Source organism: Pseudophryne corroboree, chromosome 1, assembly GCF_028390025.1.
Source record: "Pseudophryne corroboree isolate aPseCor3 chromosome 1, aPseCor3.hap2, whole genome shotgun sequence".
NCBI lineage: Eukaryota > Metazoa > Chordata > Amphibia > Anura > Myobatrachidae > Pseudophryne > Pseudophryne corroboree.
In genome coordinates this window covers 1,127,120,910-1,127,132,259 of record NC_086444.1, presented here as the reverse complement: position 1 = coordinate 1,127,132,259, position 11,350 = coordinate 1,127,120,910, and positions in this window count along the sequence as shown.

Sequence of the window (11,350 nt, the reverse complement as noted above, 5' to 3'; positions counted from 1 at the left end):
GCCAATGACTAGTTTCTTTATTTCAGTGCCCCCACTAGTGATCTCAACCCATAGTGATTCCACATTATCACCAGTCCCCTCGTAAATAACAGATATTAAGTTTGGTTTTAGAGATGGTTTTCTTTATAACCTTTGGTTGGGTCCTCGACTAATTGAGACAAGTATTGATCCTTTAATGTGTTTAGAGTCCTGCTGCTCCTAATTTTTACACATGAATCGTTACTCCAGTTTATACCCGGATAGTTTAAAATCCCCTAACACTAGGATGTCCCCCATTCCCGCAGCTTTTTCAATTAGCTGTGAGAGCAGTTCCTCGTCACGTATGCTAATATCTGGTTGCTTGTAGCATGTGCCAATGACTAGTTTCTTTATATCAGTGCCCCCACTAGTGATCTCAACCCATAGTGATTCCACATTATCACCAGTCCCCTCGTAAATAACATATATTAAGTTTGGTTTTAGAGATGGTTTTACATAGAGACAAACCCCTCCTCCCCTTTTGGTAGCCCTGTCCCTCCTGAGAAGTGAATATCCCTCCAAATTAGTAACCTAGTCGTGAGAGTCGTCCCACCATGTTTCCGTAATACCTATAATATCATACTGATTTTTTGATACATGCCATTCCAATTCCCCCATTTTACCTGATAGGCTTCTTGCTTTCGCAAGCAGACATTTTATGTTAATATTTCCTTTGCCCTTTTGCTTTAATGGTAACTTACCATTATTTACAAGTGCCTTTCTAGAATTACTCTTACCAACTGTTATTCTATTCTCTACCTTACCTCCCATCAGGGGTTAAGGTGCAATCAGTGAGATTGCTGGACTATTCAGGGAGTTTGGGAGATTGCTTCTATTTCAGGGAGTCTCCTGCAGAATGAGGGAGAGTAGGCAAGTATGTTTATACCAACAGAATAATGTACAAAAACACAGCAAACTACATGTACAGTAGTTTAATTTGGACCACATGGCCTGCCTGGTAGTGGTATCACATCCTATAGCAACAATACACTGTTCAACACTTAAGTCACGTAATCGGTCAGGCAGAGATGCACCTCTCTGCCGGTAACCTCAGGGTACCATATGTAAAATGTGGCACTGGTGCTCCCGAACTGTGCCATGTGGAACACAAAACTGGATATAAGCAGCTAGCTACTCCTGTGGAATGCAACAACTTCTAATGCAGCTACCAGTTAGCAAGCAACATCAGTGCACATGTGCAGACCAGTAGGGACCATATGGTAGCACTGATCCCAAGTTTTGAATGACCAGCTAAAATACAGGAATAATTTATTAAACTCAATAAAACAGGAGTTAAAGGGAATGTCTCATATCAGCACACCCCTAGGCATACAATGCTAGCAAACTCAATGTGGTATTAGAATATTACTAAAGATGTGCACAGGACCATTTTTGCTGGATTTGCAATTGGCCCTGATTCGTCACCCGGCTTTGTATTTGGTTTTTGCCAAACTGCCGTGACTGGTTTTGTTTTTTGTTTTCAAAAATGGACAAACAAAACTAAAATCACATAATTTGGGCCTTTTTTTTGTTCCATGGGGGTGATTCAGACCTGATCCTAGATGTGCTAAATTTAGCACATTTATGATCAGATTCTCTGACACGCGGGGGGACGCCCAGCACAGGGCTAGTATGCCCCACATGTTAGGCGCCCGCATGAGACCCACAGCCATTTTTGTGATAGCATCGGCTGCGTGTGATGTCATGCAGCTGCACTGACTACGCCCCCTGTTTCTCCGTTGCCGCCCCTGTTTTGAAGTCTCGTCCCCGCAATACTCCATCTCCGTCTTTAAAATGGAGCGTTGCCCCCCCCCCTCCCCCCGTGACCATCTCTGCCTCATAGACAGGCAGAAGCAATCGCATTTTCTGTGGGGCGCCGTAGAAAATGCAGGCGCATGCGCAGGATGGGCCCTGCGCAGGATCCCGCATCCGCTTAGCAATTTTTACCGTTGGATCGCTTATTGCGATTGCGATCCAACCTTAATCAGGCCCTATTTGTAAAATATAAAATATACATCACAAGATTAGATGCCACTAAGGCCCTCATTCCGAGTTGTTCGCTCGCAAGCTGCTTTTAGCAGCTTTGCACACGCTAAGTCGCCGCCTACTGGGTGTGAATCTTAGCTTCTCAAAATTGCGACCGACGGATTCGCAATATTGCGAATAGACCTTTCTTAGCAGTTTCTGAGTAGCTCCGGACTTAGCCATTGCGATCATTTCAGTCAGTTTCGTTCCTGGTTTGACGTCACAAACACACCCAGCATTCGCCCAGACACTCCCCCGTTTCTCCAGCCACTCCCGCGTTTTTCCCAGAAACGGTAGCGTTTTTTCCAACACACCCACAAAACGGCCAGTTTCCGCCCAGAAACACCCACTTCCTGTCAATCACATTACGATCACCAGAACGAAGAAAAAACCTCGTAATGCCGTGAGTAAAATACCTAACTGCAAAGCAAATTTACATTGCGCATGCGCAGTAAGCGGAAAATCGCAAAATAACGAAAATCGGCAACGAGCGAACAACTCGGAATGACCACCTAAGTGAGCAAAACTGCCGGCAAATGGCAGTAATAACATTTTTCTCATGTAATAATTTTAAGTCACATTTCCCTTAGGTCAGTCATGTAAAAGACAAGGGCCTCAAACCAGAAATAACCAGTCTTAGCCAGTCTGGTGGGTTGTGTGAGGTCATGCTGTGATGTCATAATGGAAACTGCCTATGTCAGGGCTATGCTGTTGCTGTCTCTTGCATATGCTTTCAGAGGCCTGGCACGGCATAGCACACTGGTAGAAGGTTAGTGACTGGACAAAGATAAGAGCAGCTTATTTTGAATCGTCGGCAGACGTTTAGCATGACTATTATAATATATGACTTACGACCTTGGGGATAGCATAGTATTGGATAAAAACAAAATCTCACACCTACTGGGACAGTGCCATTACTTAACATCCACAAGCGGCTGCAAATGGGCCATAGGAGATATATGAAGGGTGCTTTACTCTCTCTCTCTCTGCCTGCCTAAATCCCAGTGTGCCAGTGTTGCACGCTGATCCATTTTTATTAATATGTAGAGATGTAAGAGAATTAAACTGTGCTTTAATCATTACCTTTGTTTTTATCCAATACTATATACAGATGTAGCCATGCTGATCATGGCTACATCTGAGGGAAACGTGCACCCTCGACGCAGCAATGCGCACCTGTGCCTAGCTATGTCGAGTTGCGGCATTTGCCGCCCCCATCCATGTGAATGGGGCACACACATGTCTTAGATGTCCAGATGTACGCGGTGCGGTCGCGACTAGCAAGGTGCAATCGCCTTAAGATGTAGCCACAACGAGAATAGCTACATTTGTACAGTTGTAATTCCTGTTAGCATCAGAAATGAATGCTATGGTGGTTATGACTGTCCCCCTCCCCCCTCATTCCCACTCAGGGAGTGTGGGGGGAGGGGGACAGTCATAACTCATAGGGGTACAGGGGAAACCACTGGTGGGCCCTCCTGTCTGGGGGCCCACCTCCTCGTCTATGGATCAGGTCCCGTCTACAGTGCATTGCAGTTATTAATCTGGTACATTATCATGCATGTACTAGCAGTATTTACTATATATATTTATCATGGGCCCTATACCATGTTAGCCAAGCCTCTGTGGCAGCAGGCCACACCCCTAAGCATGGGCCTTTACCTCTGCATTCCCCCGTTGGGCTCTCCATGCCCCACTCATTTCTTGCTCTCTTTTTTCACTCTCTAACCATTGACGTATAGGTGCGTTTTTCTCCTGCCGGGTAAATAGGTCAAGATATCAGATTTGAGGTGAGAGATGGGAAGACTGGGTTAGGCAAGGTTAGTTGGAGGGCGGGTGGTCTGGGCAAACCAGGGACGTGCAGTCAGGGAAGGCAGGTGAGGCAGTGCCTCCCCTGTCATTAATGATTAAAATAATATAAAGAAGATACTTATGACACATACTGTATTCTGTGTCATAAGTATCTCCTTTATATTAATCTAATCATTATCCCTGTTTAAATGTGTTTGGGAGGTACCGATCGTGGTGCCTCTCAGTGTGAATGGGGAAGGGTGTGGGAGCGGGGGGGGGGGCGGGGGGGGGGGGGGGGGCGGGGCCTAGCAATGGGTATTAAAAGTCTATTGGAAATGCATGGGAAAGCGGCACCATTAGAGGTGCTGCTTTCATACAGGGACGTGCTTTCAACCCATGAAAGCACACCCCTGTCAGTGAGGCCACAGTGATTGGCCAGAGGATCCGTCACTGGATCCGCTGCCATCACTATATGGGTGCGCGGAGGTGTGGGCATTGGTGTCAGTGAGAGTATTAGTGGCACTGCCGTTCTGCAGAGTTTGGCAGTGAAGCAGCACCAATTTAAAAAATGGCACCTCAGCGTAATTTTTTAAATTCAAGATGGCAACCACGAGCCAATCACGGCTCGCTGCGTCATCACCCCGGCCCCTCCGGCTGACTTATATAAGTCAGCACGAGGCATCGGCGTCAGTCCGACGGCGGAAGAGCTCCTTAAGAAAGAAGACGCTGGAAGTCCTGGATGGGCTGTAGCCATGCAAACGAGCTTAAAGGCCGCCGCCCCCAGGTGAAGACCCTGAATAATAAACTTTTTTTTAAAGATCGTGTGGTGTTTTTATTTTAATATTTTCTTTACAGGTGGACTACAGGTGCCAGCGGGCACTTTATGTCCGGACATGCTGGCACTTGTGGTTCTCCAAGTGCTATGCAAAAGAGCTTAACGGCTGCCGCCCACCAGGTGAAGACACTGGTAGCCCTGGGAAGGCGGAAGCCATGCAAAAGAGCTTAAAGGCCGCTGCCTCCCCGGTGAAGACGCTGGAAGCCCTGGGGAGGCGGCGGCCCCCCAGGTGAAGGCGTCGGAAGCCCTGGAGAGGCGGCAGCCATGCAAAAAAGCTTAAAGGCCGCTGCCCCCAGGTGAAGACCCTGACTAATAAACTTTTTTTTAAAGACGGAGTGGTGTTTTTATTTTAATATTTTTTTTACAGGTGGACTACAGGTGCCAGTGGGCCCTTTATGTCCGGACATGCTGGCACTTGTGGTTCTCCAAGTGCTATGCAAAAAAGCTTAACAGCCACCATCCACCAGGTGAAGACGCTGGAAGCCCCGGGAAGGCGGCAGCCATGCAAAAGAGCTTAAAGGCCGCTGCCTCCCAGGTGAAGACGCCGGAGAAAGACGACGGAAGCCCTGGGGAGGCGGCGGCCCCCCAGGTGAAGACGGCGGAAGCCCTGGAGAGGCAGTGGCCATGCAAAAGTGCTTAAATGCCGCCGTCCCCAGGTGAAGACCCTGACTAATAAAAAAAAAATTAAAGACGGTGTGGTGTTTTTATTTTAATATTTTCTTTACAGGTGCCAGGGGGCCCTTTATGTCCGGACATGCTGGCAATTGTGGTTCTCCAAGTGCTATGCAAAAGAGCTTAACAGCCACCGCCCACCAGGTGAAGGAGCTGGAAGCCCTGGGAAGGCGGCAGCCATGCTAAAGAACTTAAAGGCTGCCGCCCCCAGGTGAAGACCCTGACTAATAAACTTTTTTCTTAAAGACGGTGTGGTGTTTTTAAAGAAGAAGAGGAAGACAAAGAAGAAGAAGGAGAAGAAGAAGAAGAAGTAGTAGTAGAACAAAAATAGGCTACATTTTGCTTAAAATAAAAATAGACATTTATTTTTTAAATATATTTTGCTTGAAGTTGTCTTAATAAATAAATTCTCTCAAAAGGTGAAGAAATGACACATACTTAGGAAGACAAATATATTAGGAGAGTTTAAAACCATGCATTGTTTATTCTACACAAGAGAGTACCATGTGAGGCAGCCATTTTGAGTCCACTACATAGATTACAACAGTGGTTCCCAAACTGTGTGCCGTGGCTCCCTGGGGTGCCTCGGGACACTTGCAGGGGTGCCTTGGATTGGTGGTTCAGGACCAATTCAAATAATTTATGGTCAATATAATAGGCAAAACCAGTGGTGGTGGCTGCCAGTCATAAAATATGGGGACAAACAGAAGCAAATCTTGTCCCTCACCACACAATTGAGCCTAAGGATGACATATAAACACAATCTACTTAATTTAATATTTCTTTCTAAATTTCTCAATAAGAAATTTTTGGCCTAGGGGTGCCGTGAAAAAAATTCTGATACTCTAGGGCGCCGTGATTCAAAAAAGTTTGGAAACCACTGGATTACACTGTGCTATAAGTAAAACATGGCAGTAAGGCATACAAAGGTAAAATGAAAAGCAACTAACAGGACACCTAGTTTGCAGCTTACGCAGTAAGGAAAATGGTCTTACTCTATAATTGCTTTTAGATATCTTTCTCCTTTATATCTATTTTAAAGTGAGCTGAGGGGAAAACAACAATACAGGGTCCAGTTACATTATAAAATAATAAAAAAAAATTCTCTGACCAAAAAATAAAAATGTATAATAATTCTCCAACACTCTGAAGATGGTAAGCTCATACTGTGAATTGCATAAAATATTTCTATGAACCCCACTTAATCACTGTTACACACTGGTTCTCACTGAGCGGAGGCTGAGATGAGAGGGGTGTTATTCGGCAGGATCACTGGAAGTGTTGTGGATCTCTGATAATCTCAGGTCTCACTCTCTGAGGAGTTAAGTGAAAAACTACTGTCTCCCACTGTGATACTCTAAGACATTGACAAGATGCCACTGCATTTATGTGCAGGATTTAGGTCAGCAGCCATCTTGGTACAGGGAGTGAAGCCTTCCTGAAGGAACAGTATGGAATCTGCGCAGTAGCGCTCTCCCCTTTCAACACTTTTTATATACAAATAGGATAATAATGCTAAAACTCCCACATAGTCATCTAAATGGGATGTAGTCACCATCCCGGCGGTCAGCTTACCACCACCGGGATCCCGGCCACCGAATGCAGTCAGTGGGGCCAAGGAATATTCCCACTAGTTGGTGTCCATGACACCCATAGAGAGGGAATAGAACCTGTGGCAAGCGCAGCAAGCCACCAAGCTCGCAGCGTGAAGCCCACAGCAAGGGGCTTCATTTTGCTTGCCCCTCTCCCGGCATTCTGGCAGTCTGGATCCCGTCATCGGTATGCTGACCACCAGGATCCCGGCCGCCGGTCAACAACGCATCTGAATTATTACTTGTGCCTGGTGTAGGATTTTCAAATATGTGTAGTTTACTGTATACAAGGATATAAAACCTTAAAGGAACTGAGATCTAAGGTGTATTACATGTAGTTATAAAAATAAGTTTATTTTATGGCAGTAGTTTCCATACAGGGGGCCGTGAGACCCTGGGGTTCCTTGGGAAAGGTGGGAAGGGGGGGGGGATAGGGGAGGCCTTGCAGTGGTGCTGTAGTTTGGTTGTCCATGAACAATTCAAATTGCTTATAGTGAATTTAATTGGCAAAACCAGTCCTTCACCACATAACTGAACCTAAAGGTTAACATATTATAAACACTATTTACTTCATTTTATATTTTTTTCTAAATTTCTCACTAAGAAACTATGGTCTTGGGGTGCCATGACAGAAATTCTGAAACTCTAGGGCAGGGGTGTCAAACTCGCAGCTCCTACCGCATGCTTTTGTGGCCCGCGGGCAGGGGTCCTTTTGCAGCCCAACCACCTTGCTTGCATCGAGGGCAGGAGAGCACAGCGCACACCTCTCTTGCTCCCCAGTCCAATCTCCGGCGATGGCACGGGTATCTTAAATCAGGTGCCGGTCCGTGTTCACGGACCAGAAGCCAATCAGGAGCAGTGCCAGAGTCTTTGCTTTCTATGTGCAGTGCCATCTTCCCAAAGAAATCACCATGAAGCCTGCGCCACTGCCACTGGCTACAGCACAGGCATACTGGGGAGGGGTAGCAAACTGGGGCTTCTGCCAGGCCCCTCCAGCAGCCCCTTTACCAATGCTCGTCTTTTGTTGTTTTTATAACAACATGGTGACGACACTGTAGCAAAGAGATTTTCAACCCTTTACATCTCGCGGCACACTGAACAAGATTTAAGTATTGCCAAGGCACATTTAAATATAATGGTGATGCATGGTGCAGTTGCATGTCCTATGATGTCATGTTACAGCTTCTCCATAGGTAACGCCTGAGCCACATCTGAGAAAGCCAGAAGAGCCCAACACTGCCCAGGTCCTAAATAAGAACTGGCTCTGCAACCACTAAACCCACCAGTATTGATCGTTCCAGGGCCTCAGTAACGGCAAAACACTGACGGCCTGGATGTGCTTCTATGGCGGCACACCTGGAGACTGCTCAGGGCACACTAGTTTTCATCGTTTTGTCCTTAAATGAGGTTATCATTGAAACACTGGAACAGTAATAAACAACATAACAACAGTGGAAATTGGGTCCACACAAAGCCTTACATAGCCAAAGATAAATAGGGACACCCTACAATAAAAATATATACATATAATAAAACTGTAAGGGTTGTGTCTGTACATAGACATTTTTTTTATTGAGAATTATACTTCTAGGGACTGTTTATGGACCATGGAGACAAAAAAAAGTGAAATTTAGACTGTGTCTGTACGTTCTGGCATCACACAAAAACTACTGTATGAATTTATATCACATTTTCACTGTTGTATAGCTTAGTGACCTAGAAAAGGATTGAGGTATGTATGGTCTCGATCTAACATCAGGGAAAGGAACAATAAATGAACAACCAGATGCTTGCAGTGTGCAGGCTCCTCAAGTCCAAAAAGGATGCGGTTACAATACCAGCGCTGGCATCATGAAGACTGACTAGCCCGCCAGTTGGCATGCCGAGCAACAGGGACTATTCCCATAAAGTGGGATAGAACCTGTGGCAAGCGCAACGAGCCCGCAAGGGTCTTTGTTGTGCTGGCCGAAATCCCCCCTGCTGGCCATCTGACAGACGGAATCCCGGCGTCGGTATGGTGACCGCCAGTCTCCCAACCACCGATCACCCAATACCAACCTGTCCAAAATGACTATACAGTATAAGTGGAATTATTACACTCACTTAGTACAGTTGGACTTCCAGCATATAGCACTGCACTGACAGTTGGTGTTCCGGTCATGCTTCTGCAGACCTTGACTCTGCCCAGGTTATTCTGTTTTCAGCTAGAAAGCTGTCCAATCTGATTTTGAATGCATTTACAGAGTCCGCCATTATTACCTTCTAGGCAGGGAGTTCCAAATCTTTATTGCCCTGAAGAACCCCTTCCTACGTTTTGTATGGAATTTTCTCTCCTCTAACCTCAGTGAGTGTCCATGTGTCCTATACAGAGTTCTATTAATAAACAAATCCCCTGCTAACTCCTTGTAATGACCCTTTACATATTTGAAGATATTAATAATATCTCCTCTTAGACTCCTCTTTTCTAGAGTATACATATTTAACATAGTTAGCCTTTCCTCGTACTCCAGTGTCTCTAACCCTTTAATCAGTTTAGTAGCACGCCTTTGAACTCTTTCGAGTTCTCCAATATCTTTTTTATAATATGGTGCCAAAAACTGAACACAATATTCCAGGTGCGGACGTACCAATGATTTGTACAGCGGCATGATTACATCCTCATCCCTGGTCTCAATACCCCGTTTTATGCAAGCAAGGACTTTACTTGTCTTCTTCACTGCATTTTGACACTGTGTACTGCTATTGAGTGTATTATCTATGAGGACCCCCTAATCTTTTTCCACTAATGATACCCCTATATTTTCCCCATTAAGTGAATAGGATGCAAGTTTGTTTTTAATCCCAAAATGCGTAGCTTTGCATTTTTCAATATTGAACCTCATTCCCCATTTAGACACCCAGAATTCAAGTTTAAATAAGTCATTCTGTAGAGACTCCACATCTATTTCTGAATTAATTACCTTACACAGTTTAGTATCATCTGCACAGATTGATACTATGCTTCCCAGGCCTATTCCTAGGTCATTAATACATATATTGAACAGTAGCGGACCAAATATGGACACTTGTGGTATACCGCTGACTACTAGTGCCCAGCTGGAGAGCATCTCATTGACCACTACTCGTTGTACCCTGTTATCCAGCCAATTACCTATCCATGTACAAATAGTGTATCCTAGGCCAAGTTCCCTTAATTTGTTGATCAGTCTCTTGTGAGGCACTGTATTGAAGGCTTTTGCAAAATCTAAATAGACCACATCCACTGCTTTTCCCGGGTCAAGATTATCGCTCACTTCGTCGTAGAAGCTAATTAAGTTAGTTTGACATGATCTGTCGCTCACAAACCCATGGTAACTCCTGCTCATAAACTTAGTATTCCGCAGATAATCCTCTATGCTATCCCTCAAAATTCCTTCCAATATTTTACCCACTATAGAGGTTAAACTAACTGGTCTATAGTACCCAGGATGATTTTTAGAACCCTTTTAAAATAATGGCACTACCTCAGCTATACGCCAATCCATCGGTACCATACCCGATTTAATGGAACTATAGAAAATCAAGTATAAGGGTCTTGCAAGATGTGCCTTAAGCTCCATAATAACCCTCGTATGAAAACCATTTGGTCCCTGTGATTTATTAATCTTTATGTTGCTTAGTCTCTCCAGGACTATTTCCTCACTTAAACAAGCATCTAGCCAAGAATCATTACCTTCACTGTCGTTATGCACTACTAACACCGTCTGATCCTCCCTGGTGAAAAAAAGCTGTTCAGTATATCCGCTTTTATTTTGACATCGTTTCCAAGGCTCGCAGTTCATCTTTTAATGGGCCTATGTTCTATTTTTTAACCCTTTAATGTTTATGTATTTATAAAACTCTTTGGAATTGGCTTTATTCTCTATAGCAATTTGTTTTTCGTTTACAATTGTAGCTGCCCTTATTACTTTTTTGCATCTTTTATTGCATTCTTTGTAATACTGGAATGACTCCTCCCCTCCATTAGTTTTAAATGCTTTAAAAGAACACCTCTTTTTAGCCATTGCTTCTTTGACATCCTTATTAAGACACATTGATTTGAGTCTATTACTCTTGCATTTACTGCCCAAGGGTATGAATTTGTGAATATTGCTATCAAGCAACCCTTTTAAAGCATCCCACATTTCCGATTTGTCTTACCCATGAAACAAAACAATGTCGTTTAGCATATTGAAGTTAGCTTTTCTAAAGTTGAATGTTTTTGTTGATTCCTTATAGCTATGTTTCTTGAAACTGATGCTGAATGTGATCATATAGTGATCACTGTTTCCCAAGGTCTCCCCAACTGTAATGTTTGATATAATGTCCACATTATTGGTAATAACTAGGTCCAGAACATTATAACCTCTGGTTGGGTCCTCGACTAATTGAGACAAGT